This window comes from Symphodus melops (genome assembly GCF_947650265.1).
Source record: "Symphodus melops genome assembly, chromosome: 15".
NCBI classification, from domain to species: domain Eukaryota; kingdom Metazoa; phylum Chordata; class Actinopteri; order Labriformes; family Labridae; genus Symphodus; species Symphodus melops.
The window spans coordinates 13,067,149-13,088,137 of record NC_136705.1 but is presented as its reverse complement, the minus strand read 5'-3'; the positions used below and the strand labels follow the sequence as shown (position 1 = coordinate 13,088,137).

Below are 20,989 nucleotides of genomic sequence, written 5' to 3'. Positions count from 1 at the left end.
AAGATGAATAAAGAGGGGGTAGGGAGGGGTTACAGGGGGAGGCATGAAAACTGAACTATTGCTTATGAATATGCATATTTATATTTGGACCCTGGTCAGCGTGAAAGACAATGGGGACTCCAAAGTTTTCTGGCCCCTTTGAGTGTATTCAGTCCTGATTCATACAAAGACAAATTTTCCGCTGAGGCCTAGTCAGAGATGGCGTGGAGGGAAGCTCCAGCACCCCTGAGCGTCCCTGAATCAGACAGACAGGAAGTGGTCCTGCAAGAACCCCCGTCCCCACAGCGATTCCCATGAATTCCCACAATTCCACTGGCCTGTTGGTTGGTTACGTACTCAGCGATGCGCCACCGTGCTCCCCTTGAACGCCGCGATTAAAAAGGGACACGAGGGGAGTGAAGAGCAAGACGGAGACAGAAAAAAAATCATACTTCATTCAGCGTCACAACATGACACAGAAAACTGTAGATTGCCCTTTTTAGCCCAAACAAAATTGCCTTTGTGTCCGACGATACAAGAGCGAAAGAGAAACAAAAGGCGAAATGAAAAGGGGGTTCTTCAAAGGTTAATCCGTTACAAGCAAGATCAGAGCATCCCTTCTTTAAGGAACAGAAGAAAATCTATCTCTTTTCAGTTTCCCTCCTTTCCCTTTTATGTCTGGCCATAAAGAGAAGGTTTTATGTACACTCGAATGGCTGAGGCTCACAGAACATGCATGCGAATGAGAGGGAACCACAGGGGACCAATATATCTCCACAAACATATATGCACATATAGAGGGGAAGAAGAGGGGTAATAGAAGAGAAGAATAAAAGATCTAGAGACACAGATAAAGAGGAACAAGAGAGTAAGCAGGAAAAAAGGACAGAAGATGAAAAATGGAAGAACGCTATGACAGTCTGGAAGGAAAGTGGTCTGGTGCTTTAATCACAAAATCAGAGCTGGAGGAGCGAGGCAGGCATGCAGTCATCATAACGGATCCCATCTGAGAATGCTATTACAGCAAAGGCCTGGCTCTGGTTGCTGCTAATGCTACTGGGCTTACAGAACCAGCACTGAAGCTTTTTACTTCAGCCATGACTTGCTTTAAGTACCTGCTAAAATCTATGCCTGTTTAATATCAGAGCACTCATCAATTACCAGGCTGTGAACTGGTGGTGCTGAAAATAAAAACTACTACCTGAAACTTGCGGGTGTAAAACTTTGCCTTTTGCTCACCTCAGCTCAACATTGAAGCTGCCCACACATCGGTTCCTCCAAAGCAATAAATATTAAAAACATATTTGTTAACATGAAATATTTTTGACTGCTCAAATGAAGCAAAAACTTTGGAATTGAAGCGACTTTTCAAAGAATCTACTGCTCCCTGCTGTCGCCTGTTCCCTAAAAATGAAGGAGTAAAAGTGATCTAACATGCTTGAGTTGGAAACACTCTGTAACCAAATGCCTCTGTAGTAGAAAAAGAGCATACTCCTCACAAATTCACAGCATAGGTCTGTTGAGCATATGCCAACTTACCTGCAGGACTGGGGGATGGAGAGATGGATGAAGGGAGAAGGAAGGTTGTAAGACGAGAGAGAGAGAGAGAGAGAGAGAGAGAGAGAGAGAGAGAGAGAGAGAGGGAGGAGAGAGAGGAAGGAGAGATGCTAGAGGGGGAGCAGGAGTCTGGAGTTAAATATTAATCCGTGGTGATTCATCTGCTGTGGAAGCCTCCAGGCTCCTTCTGCACACAGCCAGCTGTTGGCCCCTGTCTCTTGGCCCTGGACCTGGATGTGAAAGGTTGGGCTGCTGCCCAGAGTGCCCAGGCATGAGCTTCCCTGGCTGGGGGAAAGGCAGCACAGGCCAGGGCAGGTGGTGGTCCTGGCCGGCATGACAGTGTGTAAGTGTGTTTGTGTATATGTGTCATTATGGGGCGTTACACACACTGTATAACCACAATTCTAAGGGTCCACAGTGTGCGCTGGAGTCAACGCACTATGTCACACCCACAGAGGGCAATGAGGCTCGACATTGTCAGGGGGTGAGTTACGAGGATGCTGCAGGGGTTCGAGGATTGAAAGATGGAGACGCATAGGTGGAGTAAAGGAGGGTGAAGACAGGAAAAACTCTTTGTGCATTTTGACCATTTTCCTCTGTACTTACAATGTGTAACTTTTCATAAATGATATAATTCATAGCATTAATACTGTTAGTATCTTTTTTTAATAAAAAGCAGCTAATCAGTCCCTCAAGGTAGTTGTGATGGTTAATTCGTCACAATCTTTGTCGCCCAATCTCACTGCATTATGCAACTTTTCCACACATTTAAACTGTCCCCCTCTTTTCTCTGACGTAACATCATGTACGCCATCAAACCAAACTGCACGTGTTAATTTGACATACATGCTCTTTTACTTCATCAGCCTGTGTTGTTTGAACATGTGTCCTGGCTTGTTAGAGATGATGCCACACAGTCACACACAGCTGCTGCTAGCTATGGGTTAGCTTATCTAGCTTGTGGGATTTCAGCACACCACTGAGAGGAGGAAAAGACGGTCAAAGGAAGCACGAATGATGCTGATGATGTCATCAAGGAGGAACGTTACATTAAGAAGCTCTGAGGTTTGCGCATGCATGAGTACTCTTGAGTACTTCTCCTGTTATAGGTGCTACCCTGCTGCTTGAATCTGAATTTCCCTGTGGGAACCTTCCAAAGGGATCAATATTGATACAGTTCCTATCTGTGCACCATACTGTATATACATGGGCGACAGTTGTATTGTTCTACTCTGTCCATGTTGGTTCCTCACAAAACATTTGCAAAGCTCATATGAGATGAAGTGCAGGTGATGAAGTTAGGTGTTACTTATGGATGTTATCTTTACAAGGTTATTATGTTCTGTGTCCAGGGTGACGCTTTGATTGATGGTCAGTATTTACTGTGCCTTGGTACTGCCACAGTCTAATAAAGCAAAGAAAAGACATACTAAATGAAAAATATAGTGCAATCACACGTTTTTCTCACACAACTGTGAGAGACTTCAGTGATAAAATTATCACCTCTACTTCTGGTTTATTGCAAAACACAAGCGAGAGAGAGAAAAGCTGCTCTGTGATGAAGACACTCAGCGAATCGACTGTAACTACAAAGAATCAAGAATCAAAAAGAGGTGTTTTCTCGCTGTTTCTCAGCAGGTGTCCCCCGAGCTCTCTGAGCCGTTGCCTCAAACTACGCTGTTTGACTTTTCTCAGTGTTCCCTGTAAACCTAAGAAGAAAGAGGAGGGATGTGTTCACACCAAATGAAAAGAGAAACCTTCCTTAACCGCTACAGGAGCCAACAGAACACATCGAAGGCTTGAAGAGTCTTCTTAGTTTAGTGTGTTGTCTCTTTCTGCTGTAGAGTTTCAAACTGGGATTCTCCAGAGAGGGAGAGAGGGGTAAAAAAAAAAAAAAAAGGAATAGCTTTACAAAACACTGTAACTGCCAAGATGAAAGCAAAACACTGAGAGTGAGTCAACATTTGTAACATTTATCTATAGGAAAAAAAAGTCAAGATCAACCGTAATTTTAAATACGGCTTGGGAATAACAGGCATCAGTAAATTGAACCTATAGAAATGTATACCAGGATTAAAGGCATTATGATGTTTCTTAAATTGAAACTCAAAGTTCTAACCATACATTTTCTTTCCTGCAGTTGCCTTGAAACAGCTTGTTAGCAATCAAAGAATTCCTCCCTGAAAACCAGGGAACGAAGCTGAGCCCATTATCACCCTACACTCTCCATGTCCATGTTTGACATCACATAGCTCTTTTCAGAATACATTACATCTTCAAAATCACTTGTTCATGATGTGTATCCATGTAGGATGCTCACCCACTCCTACAGTACCATTTCACAGGGCAAAGGACACTGAGGAGGACGGTTACTACAGCGCCTTTGGGAAAGAGAGAAAACATTTGCAAGGGAAAGAAAGGGAAAACGCTGGGTCATGAATTATAGAGCAGATCACTTTCGTCTGGGTCCAGGGAGAGAGGGACATCCACGAGAGAGGGGGATTCACTCCTTATTCTTCCATGGCCTGTCTGGTATGTGGGAAGCCACCAGGGAGAGCGATTTATGGCCAATTGAAGCGGCAGCAACATCCCTCGGAAGGCAACCAGTGGATCCATAGCAACGATCCTAGCGGGGCATATTAATCCCCTGCTTTATGTAGTGCTAAGTGTACAATAGTAATCAGGATTGGAGTAGGCCCCACTGATCATTAAGGAAAAAGGCTATATAAAGAATTCATAATGGGATTAGCCCACGGCGAGTGGAGAAAGAGAGAGAGACAAGAGGGTGTGTGTGGGGAGGTGTCAGGAGGATGAGGACAGGGAGGACTGGGCAGAGGCAGGCGTGGGAGGGAGGTGTAGGCACGATGCTGGAATTAAATCACCCATCAAATTGCATGGAGGAATTTTAATTCACAGGTTAATGTTATATTGTGTGACTAATCACAGCAGACCATTTGCATAAACCAGGAGAAAATTGGGCGAAATCAGAGGCTGCTGCAACAAATTGGAAATGTTGTGTGTAGTTTTTCCTGGCGAAAATACACTGCTGAGTACAAAGAATGTGCTGTGATGACTCAACTGCAGTCACCATTCGAAGCAAGAGTGCTGGGATTACTTTAATCACTGTACGAGTGAAGTTGGTCAAACAGTATGCTGTATCTGGGTTTGTTTTCATCATTCTGCAAGGCACTTCATAACATAAAAAAAAAAAAACTGTTACGAACCAATATATCTATTGGATATTTAACACCCAGATCATAAAATTCCAGCAAGGACCTGCCATAAATATATATATATATATTTCATATTTTGCCTAATGCAGTGGCGTAGCCTACACCACATAAGATGCCAGTTGATGCTTACTAAACAGTGAAGGTAGTCAGGGCATTTTTGTCAAGAAGGACACCCTAGGACGGACCAATAAAATACTGAAGAGGTCGACATATTTCAGTCAGTGTGGGAATGTCTCAGGAATCCCAAGAGCAGCTGAATGTGGCATGGAGGAGGCCAGGTATGCATCTGGCAAATGATTGGACGGATTAGTGTGGATAAAATGTTAAAGATTTAAGATTTTAAGGTACACATGGACTCTTACAAACCTTAAGGTTGTCTACAGTAAAGCTAATAATAAAGCTAATTGGTCCTGTACTTAAATAATGAAACAATTATCATTAATATAAAGCTATTTTCACTCAACTATATCGTCCATTTCTTTTAATTTACAATCAAGATTATTTACCTCTTGCATTGCAGGTGGCAACAAAGACACAGTCTTGAGACCGGAAGATACACTTGCATTTTGTGTCAACTATTCCTTGAAATCTTGCAAAGACCTGATTAGATGCTAAAATGCCTGAATGAGAAAATAAGAAAAAAGGACCTACAATCACCCTTTTAAAACATGTTACAGTACGGTAAGGGTAATGCCCAACAAGGTCTTTACTAACGATAATGTATACATGATCTCCATAAATTGTTTTATGAACACCTACAATGGCCTCATCCTTCTCCTGCCTTTAAAAGCTGAAGAAGAAGCCAGAAAAACTATATTTTCACATGTATGAAATTAAAATACAAAGTTCTGATAAGCCACCACCTTTGTGGAGGGTTTGATGATCGCCTGCAAAAAATATAATCACCCATAAGTTTAATTGCCAATTATCAATAATCACTTCTTCTGTAAAAAGAACAAATCTGAACTTGTTGATACCCTACAGCTAAGTGATGGTGGGAAAACTATCCTATCTAGTAACACAGGATTTCATTTTCCAAGTCATGTGTGTACTGATGGCTGTTGCATGTTGTAGCAAGTTAAATTGTAAAGAAACAGTTATGAGTGCAATCTCTTAATTTGTGTCTATTGTTAAGACTTAGTTGACAGCCTGCAGTTTATAAAAATGAAGTATTAAACTAGAGCATAATAATAACTGTGGTCTGATGCTTTTACAGTAAGTTTCTTTCATTCTAAAAATCACAAAATACTTTCAAATACCTATATTTCTGAAGTGGTTTTTGTGTGTCCGTGATGAATTAAACTTACAGGACAGTCTTCTATAAAAAGTAATTTGACCCAACCACCAACAGTCACAAAGTAAGTTCAGTTGAAGCATTTCCAGTACTAATTCTATCTCGGGCCTTGGCTCAGCCTGCTTTGGGTAGCTCCTTCATCACTGCGGCAGACCGGGGGGAGGACTTTATTACAGCCACAGCTCGTTAGCTTGAGTGGTCTTAATGAAGCAGCGTGGCGATCAGACAGAAATCATGCTGCTGAGGCCCTGCGTCATTACACCAGCCTTTAATTACGTTGATATATGGGCTCTATACTACAGAAATCCACCAGGTCTCACAAGACTTCACTCTATCTCACAAAGACTTGTATTTCCTCAATGTAGTCAAGTTTAAGAGGCACTCTCCAGCAAGAAAAAACCCCCACCTCTTTTCATTCTAAGAAATTAGACAACTTGTAAAGTGTTTTATATTTAATTTCTTTCAAACTTTTTTTCAAATAGACAGTTGTAGAAATAAAACATATACTTTTTTGAAAATGTGCACCAGACATTTAAACTGTTAACTGGAAGTGTGGCCAGTGTTTTTTGGGGGTTTTTTTTAATCCCAGCACGCCTCTCTGCACAGCAGGTGGGAGGGAGAATCTCAGGACACACAGGGAATCCAGGCCAACTCTAGGCGAGATCGGAAAAGGAACTTGACTGGGTGACAACAGACTTGAAAAAGGTAGTGTTGTGTTTCATTAATATTCATGGGTGTAGATCCAAATGTGTTCTCCTTCAGAGTAGAGGGAGAAAGACTTCCAAAAGGCCATTGAGCAGTTTGAGAATGAGTAAAACATCACATTTTACAGTCCAATAATGGAAAACAACCCCCTTCTCTGATTGTCCTGCCAAACACGCAGAATACCTAAAAATTATAAATGATTTATATCCAGAACATTTTTCTTAAAACCTTCCTATAAGAACATCTTCAATGTTATTCATAAAATTTATGACCACTATAGAGCAACTTTATAAACAGGTTTGTTCATGTATTTCAATGAGTTGACACTATTTGAATGATCTACCAGCAGCAGAAATGTACCAAGCTATGCTGTAATGTGCAAATAAATCAGAGAAGAAGACTTTAAGCAAGTTGACATGTATATCAACAATCCTGTTTTTTTAGACATTGATTTGCAATTGTTTGGTGATTAAATCACTATCATGTAGTGAAATCTAGTCAGTTCTTTTTATTGCCCCGTGTAATTTTTCAGTACACATTGAAAAACCTCCACACAGTGGTGACGATGAGCCCAGGAGGAGAGCCCATTTCTACTACATTTCGACTGACTTGACCTTTAAGTCATTTATCAGAGCTCTGCCAAGCAGTTATATGTTACATGATTGGGGGATAATTGTAAGAATCATGTTTCAGGCGATATGAAAGCTATTTCTTTGGATAAATAGACAAAAGTGAAGCAGTAGTACATCTACAGGCGTAAAACATTACTCTCTGGAATCCCTGGCCCTTGTGTGAAACATATTCCACTTTTCTTTCATTGGCCTCAGAGTTATGATAGCCATATCATTTCATGCTTCCATGACTCCTTCATTATTCAAAATGAAGAGAAATCCAGTTATATAACACAAGGGCAGAAGTTCTTATGAGATTTGGAAAGCTCAGCACCAGACATCTTCACTCAGTGTTAATTGGTTTTGCTTTTGAAAGGCCATCATTTTCTTTCAGGCCCATTAACCATAACGCTCGAGAGTCCAGGATTAGTTTGCACTCAGTGAGACTGCTGTGTTGTCGTTAAATTCAATTTAACAGGGCACCCACCAGTGCTAATTAGTGCTAACTCTGTGCTAGTTTGGCCACTCCTCCTGTAAAAGTGTGTTGGATCCCTGTTTCTTTGACCCTTGGCCTGCTGGTTGACTTTATGAGTGCAAGTCTGCGATTCATCGAGAAACATTTCTGAACTTTTCTGTACTTGCATTTTAAAACCTCGTCACAAATTTCTCTTGATGCGTCGTGCTACATCTTTCCCATAACATGTTCCAATTAGACCTTTCACATCTATGGGCCTTGAAAAATTGTAGTGGGTAAAAGAAAGTAAAGAAATAAAACAGTCCACCATAACTTCGGTATTTTTTAAGATAACCTTCCTATCGAAAGTGTTAGGGTTAGGGTTAGGGTTAGGGTTAGGGTTATTTTTACATTAGCACCGACTACTTTTATTATTTCTCATGAAATTGTTGCACATCAGAGAGATGGGGAGGGGGTCAACCCAAAAGCATTACATCACTGTATGAACGTTTAATACCGAGTGTCCAACATGACAAGTCAACATTGTGCAAGACACAGATTCATAGTCAAATCAACAACTTGATCAGTGGATGGATAAAGCATTGTATCAATATCTAATTTGTAAAATCAAGTGATGTTTTTACCATGATGTCTATATAGAGAGGCCAAAATGATTAGATCAGAATGAATCCTGAAATTAGCATGAAATCCTGGAAACAATTAAAGTGTTGATTATTTCCCAGAGCAGCAAAAGGTCTGGGACACAGCTTCATGCTAATAACTTTAAAAACACTCTGTGAAATATTACATCACACACCTTCTTTGTGGCTTACGTGTCGTTTCCACATTGACATTTTAATCACATAAAAACGCCCTTTCTTAACATTTCATCAAGTTGGAAAGCCTCGTCATTTGTCTGAAAACAATGAGAGTTTATTCATGGCATTCCTGCAGTTTTCAGTCTACTTCTTAGAGAATCTGACCTTTAATATTAACTCTACATCCCATCTGGCCAGCTAGATATGCTTAAGAAACTTTTGCACAGGACGCAGGTAAAAGATTCATTATTCAGCCCATAGAGCGGGCACGGGAAGGGCCTTTCCAACGGCTTTTACCTAACTACCCCCTAAAAGCTTCCCTAGAAAAATACCTGCATTACAGAGCCATGCTGTGGAGAAAGTGTATTCACTATAGAAGCACTCCCAGTACCTGAATAACAGATGAAATATTGAACATAGACTGTGGGGTTTCAAGTTTATTATTTAGGCCAAGATGGTCTAATTGCCTTAATGCAATGGAGTTTTCAAGCAAGGTGGAGACTGCTTCTTCTTAAGCCTCTACTTAAATGCAGGATTGTGAAAGGACCACTTTACAGCGCACCAATATTTTCCACAAGGATAGAGGTTGGTACTGTACATTCAAGGTAGAGACATTAATTACTTTTTAATTTGTAAGGAGGGTTTTACAGACTCTTTAATTTTTCAGACTCAGGGCTCTTTACCCAGGGCTCTGAATGGTGGGGAGGACGGATCTAAATCTAAATGTAGAAGTTTTTAATGCAGAGAACGATCATACCGCCTTTATTATTAATGGGAAAAGCATGGCTGCCATCAAAGCCAAATAGACCCAGAGGAACTTTGCAGTGTATCATTAGGGTGAATGAAGGCTTACACTCAAACATTTCTTTTTCTTTTCCTTTATTTGAATGGACAAATTCACAAATTTTCGCAAACATATTTCTTTGTCTTGTTTTTCTTGTTACAAAAATATACACTTTTTTTATATGCTTACTATTTTTTCACACGCGCACACGCACGCACACACACACACACACACACACAATGACTATCCAGGTAAGTACTGTATTGGTTTGTGGTTGTCTTAAATAATCTGTCACCCCCCCTTTAGTTTGAAAGGCCGAATCATCCCTGATACAAAGGTACACCACTAATGATACGTCCCAATAGTTACATCTTTCCCACGTCTGAGATACAGCTCTCACTCTCTCAGCTCTCAACATCAAGGCAAACCTCATGTGTATTACCACCCATTGGCATAATGGACAGTTTTCCATCATGTCCCGTGTTTCATGATTCTACTTAACATGCCCAAGTTCTCACCTTATAACAGCCTTTTCAGTTGCTGATCAATTTCAAAGCAAAGGAGTGAAAACATCCTTTGCTTTACAACATGTATACTTCTTACAACCTGTGACACAGCAAAAGGAAATTATATTGGCATTGGAACTCCCCGGTATGATTGCACTCATTTAAAAAACTGTTATGTTTTATGTCTTATTATATGCAAGTTTAGAACAGCTGAATATTCAGTACTTATCTCAACTTCTCCAGCAGATGGCTCACTGACTTTTGAAAGTCTGTTTGCTCTGAGAGAAAGCTTGGTAGGAAAAGGAGACAGAAAAAAGTGAAAGAGACCAAAAGACCCCGACATCACCTCTCACAGCGTCTACTCCACCCTCTAGGCTGTTGTGTTTGACATTTCCCTGTAATGATGGGAATTTTCTCCCCACTCCTAGGAGGAGTCACCATTCCTCCCCTCTTTCGCGAACCTCCACGCTGGGAGCCACACAATCTCTCTGTGCCAGGGCCTGTGAAATCCCAGGATGCCGGGTCCAATGAAATCCAATAGAATGGATTTTATCCCCCGAAGATACAGTACAAATCATCATTGGTTTTATCTCAGCTGGGGATGTCGATTTATCTAAATGAGCTTAGTCCCTCCAGCTGACTCTCAGAGTTATTTCTCCAGCAACCGCCCCACCCTGATGCCCGCCCTTCTCCTCATCTTTCACCTCTCTCCTCCCGTCGCTCGGCACTCCTCTTCCTCCTTCCGCCCTGATTTGCTGAGGTTTAGATCCTTTCCATGTCTCTGTCCTTTGTTCTCTGCAGAGGGAGGTGCAACAGAGGACGAGGGCAAGTAATGGGATTGGTACCCTTCACTGGGCACCAGTTTTGTTCGAAGCTTGCCTTACTGGCCCAAAGACAAGTGTGTGCGCTTGTGTGCGTATTATTGTGTGTATGTTTTATTCTGAGTCCCTTTAGTGTGCACTGGAATGTACTTAATCTGACTGCCATCATAATGCAAATGAAGCGCCCTGGACCCAGCGGGGAGATAGTGTGTATGTGCATGTGTGTGCGTGTGTGTGTGTGTGTGTGAGCAGGGCCCTTAACTGAAAGCTCTGGAGGGGGCATCAAAGAGTGGGCAAAAGCTTCTGTCAGACTAACACAATGGCTTGGAACCAGGTCCAGTTACACACACACACACAAACCCAGAGGTCCATGAAGTAGAGTGAGATATGACACCATGAAGGAAAGCTAGTGTAATTGTATTTTCCTTTTTACTAAATGTCCCCTGCAAAAGCATTAAATGAGTTTTGAAAACACATTTATAACACAAAAAATCACTTCAGTTAAAGTACTCTTAAACAGTTTGACATTTTAGGTGTCGGTAACAAGTTATCTAAGTTATGTCCCTTTTCTGTCTCGCTTTGCGCTTTAACCTTGTTTTTATTTTTCTCACTTTCTCAATTGGCCTTTGAAAGCACAAACTACACTTACCGGTAGACTGTTTTTGATTGTGTTTCAATCGTCTCATGCTGTGACTGCTTTAGAACGGGAAATTCATTTGTTTTGAAGTCACGCTAATCTTTTTCAGATGCAATGTCACCACACAGAATTTTTGACAAGTTCCAACTTATATAATGGAAAATATACTTATAGGACAGTTTTTACAGCAGAAATTAACATGTTTACAGCCTAGTTTAAAAAAATGGTCTCGTTAGTTCATTTATCTATTAGCACAGACTGTAGAGGTGTGATTTTTTTGTATAACCAATTTGTTTTGATCTTATAAATGATAAGCATTGTTCATAAGGCATGTAGCTGACCTGATTGAAGGGCATTACCAGCACGGTGGCCACCAATGACAGGCTTCCAAAGAGTGGGTGACCTTGCTAATTATTCAATTTCGCTGATTATCTCCATCGCTGCCTCCTTTTTTTTAAATTGGTATTAAAATTAATTAATTATAAAGTGCTCTACTTGGCCTCACTGCAGGTGTGTCTTTCCTTTTGAGACTCTTTTCACTCACCATTAATGGCTGGCCCACAACACTATCCTTCTGGCTGGACATAACACAAGTAATAGCTAATCAACACTGAAGGCTTGGTGACAAGACGAGAATAGCGTGAAGCACACAAAGTCTGGTGTTTTGGAGTTTGTAACATTCAAAATGTACAATTTTGAGGAAAATATTTTTATATTTTCTATGAACTTCGAATAATGCATATCAGAAGCCTTAAAAAAACAAACATTGTTGTATCTGTTCTTGTCAAAGTACTTCCGGACCTGGCTTTTTCTGGTCACAGCTGACATGATGCATTCTGTGTTTAAATGTTACTCAAATAATGAAGGCAACCATACTACTCCCATCATACACATCCCTTAGTTAGATATGGAGCTACTGTATCAATGAAGCTTCCAAGGCTTCCTTGTCAAAGTGATCCATACATAAAAAGCTATGGACTGCCTTTCATAAAGGTGTAAAATCCTGTTTTCTGTGACACCTAACCTCACCTTGTCCTCCGTCAAATCCTCACATGATCCACATTCTTACGCTGAAGGTCAAGGTAGATTTTATTGTCCCAAAGGGAAATTACCTCTGCAGAGAGGTTATAGGAAATACTGTCTTGACATAGAAACTATAAATACTTCTTACAAGCTAAAGTCAATAGTGAACAAAATGCAAAAGGAATTATACACACTGGATGTTTTTTTGTTTTTTTTAAAAAGAGTTGTGCTTTTACAGCTATTCTTTCAACATGTTTCTTAAATAATACAGAGCATCATTTTTGAGATACAGTGATATGTTTATTTTACTATTTCTTTTGCCGTTAATTATGCTGTTGTACTTTTAAGACAGAAGTAGACGATGTAAACTGTAATTACGAAAATCAAAAAATCAGTCTGACTGGCAATGAAAGCGTGTAAACCATTAAAGGGCTGGAAAGTCACATTATGATTGATTATGATGAAAACATTTGAGCAAATTGGCATCTATGTGCACTACACAGCATTAACATGTAATTACTCTGCCAGTCATTTACTACTTTAACTGGCTTTCTTTTAAATATATATTTTGACCGACTTTATTTTTCTTTAACGCAACTTTTTCTAACTGTCAGTGATTCTCCATCTGCCTGAACTGTGAATCCTCAATCCAGTGCTCTGACAGTCAAAGGTACAAAAATGTGGCAAAACCTATTAATAGCAAGAAAGTTAATTAGATTCAAAGATTAATTAAGGGCTTATCTAATCCATCAAAGGGCTAAAGATAACTATCTAATTAACAATCTGAGTGAAGAACCGCGGTAAAGTTTGTCAAACAAAGAACTCAGTGGTTAGATGTGGGAGTTATCTTCGACCATCACTCTGTGTCGTCTTTTGTTCTTCCATCCCTCTCTTTTACTCTTCCTCTTGTTCTCATTTCTTTGCTCTCTTTCCCTTACACACACACACTCTGCTTCCCCCCCCCCCTGCCCTGATGTTTATTGATTGCCAGAGTTCATACAAGAGCATCACTTAATGTGCTTGCTTTCATGTCCTGCCTTTGTTGCCGGGGCCGCAGCTCACGATATTGCAAATTGATCCGTCTCTCCCCGCCACCCTTTGTGTAGTGAACTACTATTACATTAGCTCTGATTCATGCCCCCCCCCCCCCTTTCCCAACCAGCTCTCCTTTCCCCCCTGTGTCTCTCTTTCAGTCATTCCCTCTCTTTCTTGTCATTCGGTGGATGGCATAGGCACAGCTAAACACCGGCCTGAGAGCTGATTAGCTGAGCCACACGCCTGGCTGGCTGCATTGATGAGCTCCTTGAGGTTTGATGATGTAGCCAATAAACGGACACTTTTGATTATCTGACCTCCGACCCTTTGCTGTAACAACAAACACCCACCCTCATCCACCCTTTTGCTCCTCATTGTCCCTTCATGCCTCCTTCTCTCCATTGTCCTTCTCAGGTGACAACTTGAAAATGAGGTCATGCTCGTGTGAACACAAACAAGGGCGCATGTCCTCAAGGGCAGCTCATCCTTGAAATGATTCATGTGGGATTTTAACACCTTCGAGGACAAACATGAGGGGATCATTTTATTTCAATTTCATTGAATACATGAATCATTTTTGACATAATTCAGAACCAGAAACTGAAGCGGCTTGTATATCTTTGCTGCATAGGTAGGTCGAACGTCTTCAAAAAGTTTGTCCAAGAAGTTTTGTAAGTGAAATCTCTTAGATGGAAAACTCATTCGCAACTTGTGCTAACCTGTCCCTTTAGGCATTGAAGTGGAAGTGAGAGAACTCCGAGACGCAAGACAAGCATCCAATAATAAGCTTTCCTCACTTCTTCGCTCCTGCCCCGGACAACTTGGCAGGATTCTGGAACGGAGGCGAAAAACGCCGGAGCTCTTTGACGCACCTGAGGTCTGACTTGGACGTCCTCCTGAGTCAATCAACCGCGATTCCTGAAGTCTGTATCCCTGACAGTGTAATTGCCTGTAGTCGCCCTCCCTCCCCGCTTAAAGCAGAGGGGCCTGTAATTAAGATTGGACGCGCAAGGACCACCACCATTACCACCCTTCGACACACACATACAGACTCCACGAACCTCCCAAAGCTACTGTTGTCATGGAGAGAAGACATGAGAGTATTGGGGGGGGGTTGTGGAAGTCAAGGCTGCACAGGGGGTTGTTTTCAACTGTGTATGAAGGCAGGGTGGGGGTCTGAGAAGAAAACGATAAGGGGCTGGGGGACTGCGGCACAATCATCTTGATTTCTTGTGCTGAACGATTACATGCCACGCTAATTGCTAGCAGAGGGATCTTTAATAAATATTTCATTCAGTGCAGCATCATTACTGCCTAATGTCGTTATTAATCTCCGCCGGTAATTTCCACTCAGGAGAAACGTCTTTGTGAGGGTATAGACGCTGTGTTTTTCCACCCATGAGGAGGGAAAGAGAGAGTGGAAACGATGAGGAAAGGAGGAGAATTAGGAAGAGAGAGGCTGGAGAAGTAGCATCAAAGTTATGGAAGAAGAGAGAGAAGAAAAATGATTGTAATGGGAAGAGGAAGCAAATGAGGGACATGGTGAGTAAAAGAAAAAAAGTAGAGAGTGCGGAAGTAAAGCTGAGCACCACTTCATGGATAATGTGGGAGCTTGCGCTGCTGCAAATAATGTTACGGACACATGTCATTTCCTGAGAGACCTTTCCATCAGTGAGATCATAGCCACTAATTTGATTTGTACATGGGAGGGGGTTGGTATAACTGCCTCTGTAAAAAAAAAAGATTTACCCAGGATAGAAGGCTACTGCTGCCACTTACGACCTCTGAGGTGTAAGACATGAAAAAAAATCTCACCTGGCAACTTCCCAACCTTTCTTCTTTTTTTTTCCATCTCACTACCGATTGCTCGGATGTTTTTTTTTTCCACAAATTTAAGACCATGATTTTGACACCAGACCTGTTTTTCGAGCTCTGCCCAGGAAGTGCATTACTGAGACTGCAAAAGTCCAATTCACTTTTTAAAAGTATTTCCATGGCCTTCCATTCCGATAAACACTAACAGGTACAACATCTTTAGCGTCATGCAGGACAAATGTTGTTGCGATATTTCCTTGAAAAATTGTCACATTTTGCTCATTGTGTTGTCTGCTAAACATTGAAGCATCAAATCAGTGTGGGTTTAGCAAACTTTCATTCTGACCTTGCTTGCTTGTTGGCAGTTCTAATAAACTCTACAAATCTTTTGTCTTTCTTTGCTAAGTTCTTTGTTACAGAACAAAAGAGGACAACTACTTCGAACAAATTATTATATCTAAAGTGGTGCAGACAATTAAAATGCAGCAGAACACCTCTAAAACGCTTCTTTTAAGACAGACAACATGTACAAACTTAACTTGCACACACATACTTGCAAATGAAACTGCAAATAAAATGTCAAAGTAGATATCTAACAAAAAACACTGTTGATAACTTTCCTTCATTATTTGCTGACCAACAGAGAACTGTGCATAGTTCATACCATGTTGTGCGAGCCATTTTATTCCTCATGCAGTTTAAGACATTAAGAAGGCGTGAAAATGGCAGCAAGCTAAGCCTCGGGCAAATAGCAAATAGCATTAGCCGCCGAGCGCACATTGCATTTAACTCATTCCAATATCCCTGTGTGCCTGCAGCTATGCTAGCTAACGGCTATCAGACAGGCTTATTCACAGACATTTTCCACAGCTAGAGTGCGTTTTAGAGGAAATTCAATCGTTGGTAATAAGTGAATTTGAGATGGAGCATAAGCTGAAACTGAAAAGCAAATCCAAATCCATGTTGGTTTTATCTAACGTTGTATTTCATGGCCCTATTCCAAACTCCTGAGAAAAGGTTATGAATGATTACCAGAAAAATGATTATATGCTTTGCATGATGTTTCAATAACATATCCATCATACACGGCCATAGAAAGTGACAGCAGAGCCGGGGTGGAATAGGAGGATGGCTTGAAAGAAGAGAAGAGGGAGTGATTTATTAGCTTACAATAAAAAAAGGAGAAAAAAAAAGGCCTCAGCTGAACCATCCATCTAGACGGTACTTATGCACTCTCTTCTTCAATCTGCCTCCATCTTCTTCTCTCTCCCACACAAACACTCACACATGCACACAGACACACACACTCTCACCAGAGCCACACAAGTGATGGCATTGCCCCCAAAGAAAATAGAGTTGTGTGTACCATCCAATTATCTGTCAGGGGTGAATAATGGCCCCAATAATATATTCACATAGCCGTTGCCGATCAATTTTTAATCAAGCTGAGAAATATGGAGGAAGTGAAGCTAAAATGACCCATCAGGAACTCGCCCATAATGCCTCAGCAGAGTCCCTAATTTTGCACCAATCAAATTACCTACTCCCTCGACTCCCTCCTCTGAGCCCCCCCTTATCTTGCCTTTATCCTAGGAGCGATAATGGTGTGTCCCAGTGTGGGGCAGACTAATAACTACAACCAGTCTGTTCTTTTATAAGGTTGGAGGTCAGGGGGCAGCGACCTTATTAAAGAATTTTTCACTGATGACAAACTGATTAGCTGTAACTATCTGAACAACATGCATTTGTCCTCAACGACAGCAGAAACAGATACCTGATTGTTTTATTGCTTTACTGTATTTGTAATCAGTCTAATGGTCTTTTATTTGCTCTTTTGTTTTAAATGGGATGCAAATAGATATACAATGTTTTTGTTTGTGTGTGTGTGTGTGTGTGTGTGTGTGTGTGTGTGTAGGTGTGTGTGTGTGTGTGTGTGTGTGTGTGTGTGTGTGTGTGTGTGTGTTACATGTAACGTGGGGGATGGTTATTGGGTATCTTTTTCATGTAAAAACATTTTATATAGTGATTGGAAGAAGACTTGTAAAGCTGATTTGTTTATATTCTTTGTCACATTGCAACAAACTGTTAACCAGTATTGTTCATTACATCATAAATCAAATATTTAAGATTTATTTTATTGCATTGTGTTATGGAGCACATTAAGCAGTCATTTAGAGTTGTACTGGTAAGGTGACCATCAAAGATATTTGAGTTCTGTGTTCTGTGTTGTTTAAAGATTCATGCCAGAGTCCTTAACTGTCGTTGTTCACTAGTAAGCGTTCGCTGACAGCTGACTGATGTTGGTATAGAGAGCGTTCAGGTTTTCAGATGATGAACAAGGGGATCTGCAGAGATAGGTCATCATGTACTTCAGGTTGGTCAGTGTCACAACATTCTGTTTTTTTCCCAATGTCCGGGACATTGATTTGACTTGATCTTAAGTAATGCTCATCAACTATTTTGCAGCATCACTAAACATATGTTGTTTAATAATGGCCGTGGAGAATCATACTCTCCTTCTAGGTTGTATATTTTATCACCATAAAGCTCCTCGAGATGACCTGCTGCCTTCTTATCTTGCTTTTCATTGATTTGCATTTAGATAAAATGATAAAGACTGTAGCTCAAAAATCCAGCATGCTGAAGAGCAAGCCCATTGTACACCAGTTCTCTGTTACAACACGTGCACATATGTCATGATGTATAAACAGCATTTCTTACCCTTGTTGCTACATAGCTCACAGTTACTTGTTTATACGCAGAACTCATACACATATTTTACTGTGTATTCCTGCAAACTTACACAAACCCAATTAAATTTTGACTGTGTAGTTTGTGAGGGAATACAACCCTATAGAGCGGAGCCCAGCGCGCCTGATATGGGTCACGTACCTCTCTGCAGCGCTGGGGCAATCTGCAATGAAAGCTTTCCCATTTGTAATAAACTGCAGCCTCTCAGAAGAGCAATCCTTGGGAGGATCCAGCGTGCTCTCTCTTCACTATAACAACCGCCTCTGTAAAACAAATGAGTGGGGAGGTAATTGCAGACAAACAAAAATTACATTTCCAATAAAGGCTCTTGTCTCTTTGGGCTCCCAGAAGCCCCCAGCCCTCCTCAACTGTTTAACAGCCTTAATATACCCTCTCATCAGGCTTCCTGTTGAGAATCCGCCTGAGAGAGGTTATCACAGCACAAACAGAGCTCATCTAATGTGAACAGGTTGAGGCTTTAGTGGTTGAAGTGTTTTGGGCAATTAAAAGGGGAAGTAATGGTGGGATAGATGGATGAGAGCATTAGACAAAACACTAAAAGTTTACATGGCAGTACTTTAAACTTGAACACATTCATGGCACTGTGGTAAGAGTCTCATAATAAGAAGCAGATATTAAAACACCAATAAAAAGAAGCGAAAATAAAAAGTCTTCAATCTAAACAGCCTTGAAAATGCAAGATTTTTTGGATTTAACCAGCTTTTATGTGTACAGAGCCAAAACATTTGCCATTGTTGTTGTTTTTTTATGAATAGACATGAAGCTAGTTCAGTTTTTGGACTGTTGGTTGGCCTAAAAAAAAGACATTTAGAAAAGCCACTCTGAGAATCTGGGATTAACGCCTTTTACGTTTTCTGATAATCCATGGATTTATAATATTAATTGATCACTTGTATAAAATAATAAATAGGAGACTTAATAATGGGAATACTTGTTTTATGTTTCTTGTAACTCTAAGAGACAAAATTAGTAAAAGACTGGTGGGAAAAAAGTACTGAGCTGTTGAAGCACCCATACAGATGCTTCGGTCGTCATCTCAGACCTCGACAGTAAGAGATGCATTTGTTTGGCATGGACAGTATGCATTGCTCACAACTTCTTTATTCTCTGCAGTTACTACAAAATGTTGCTCCGAGGCAGCTTTTTGAACTAGGATATTATCAGATACACTTTTCTGCACGTTTGTATGCACTTTGATTCATTCACTTTGATTCATATTCGCACATTTTTGCACGTTAACACAACCACACAGAGACAATGCCACATAAGAGTATAGCGGCACACACATGCACATGCACATAGTGAGAATTCCACTGAGTGCTGCAGCAGCGAGATCAAATCAGTGTTTTTATCTGATGGTGAACCTGAAATCAGGCCAAACTGAAGGTCCCTGCTCAGCTTCCTCTTATCAAGCGGTGAACTCTACAGCTAGGCCCCCCTCACACGAGGGCAATTGATTACAGCCTCAGGCAGAGAGGCAGTAAGTCCACAGCTCTGTTCATTCCATTATGAGTCCCACAGCCGAGCAGGCTGAGGTGGCTATTAGCTACAGGTTCTGGATCAGACAGTCTGATATGATTTGATCTTGTAACAGTGATGGGCTGAGTGAAAGGTGGTGTAATGTGAGCTCTATGCAGGGTTAAGGGTTAATGTGACCTCAGTGGTTACTAAACAGCCATGGTCAGAGCTTTTAACCAGAGGTCACGGGTTCACATTGGTTCGACATATTTGACTTTTAAATGGATGTACTGACTGTCCAGGAGTCACTGTTAAACAACAAACTGCAGGATGCACGTTCTATGAAATGCTCTTTAAAAGGATGTGTCTGCATGCATGCACGCACGCACAGACTGAATGTTTGCGCACACATCTGCCTTTGTTAAACACTTTTGTATTATTCTGTGTGTGAGAGAGATCGAAGAGGGAAGCAAAACAAGTAAAGAGTGTGCAAGGGAAGCCAAGACTTAATAGTTTTAGGGCATTCCTGTCAGGCGAGCGTATGAATGCAGGTCCTCTGTGGCTTCATGCAAACTTTAATGCTTTGACGGGTTTGTTGTAAACACTCAGAGGAGACAATGATGGAAGAAGTCCCTGAGATGTTTAACTGACTAATTCCTTCATAGTTTTTTTTTTTTTTTCTCTTTTTGCCCATCATATTCTTTGCTTTGCCTCTATCGTCCCACTGCAGCGGAAGAATCTGGAGAATCCGGGATATGCAAAGCAAACATGCCCCTGTTTTTTAGTACGTGAGTATGTGTGCTACAGGAACACACACAGAACTCCATTTCATAAACAAAAACACCTCTGTGTTCAAACTTTGCTTGAGGCATTTCATATCTCCAATCAGACTTGTCGAGGGGCCTGACAAGTATCAACTTAACTTGCTCCACCAGACAGGAAATTATAAATTGTATATGAAACCACAAAAGAAAGACAAATCAGTATAGCTGCTGCTCGGCAAAGACATGGACCATTTTTAATTATAAGTCATTCTGAAAATTTAATTGTGCATTACTAATTAACTGCTGCCTTTTTTATAGTTTATGACTGAAAGTCTTAGCCTATCAAATATAAATCATCGTCTTATTTAATTTTGTGTAATTTGTTCAACCCACAGCTGTCATATCAGAGCGCTTCTGTATGTCACACCGAACATTGAGAACTGAAACTTTAAGGGTTTCAAATGACGTATCAATAAATCTTATGTCAATAACCAGTGAGCAGGAATATCTCATGCTGGTTTTATAGTGCATCAAACATTTCAAATGGCCGAGCAGCACACTTTGATGAAGTAGAAGTTGTGGATAAAGGTTACTGAGCTTCAAAAAGAGAAAACTAGAACTCATCCAGGCAAAGTGCATACAGGTACAGAAAAAAAGATAAATGTTCAGCTCCAATGGAAATGTTATTTAAACTAGGCAATGTCTCGATTGACAAGATCTTCC

General features: G+C 40.8%; 1 long non-coding RNA gene across 1 annotated transcript in view; it reads right to left on the bottom strand.

The window, feature by feature from the left end:
* LOC306835766 overlaps positions 1 to 20,989 on the bottom strand; it is a 51,166-nt gene that overhangs the window by 21,752 nt on the left and 8,425 nt on the right. Inside the window, exon 3 of the long non-coding RNA XR_013780692.1 lies at positions 18,165 to 18,286. This is a non-coding gene — a long non-coding RNA (uncharacterized lncRNA). The remainder of the gene's footprint in view (positions 1 to 18,164; positions 18,287 to 20,989) is intronic.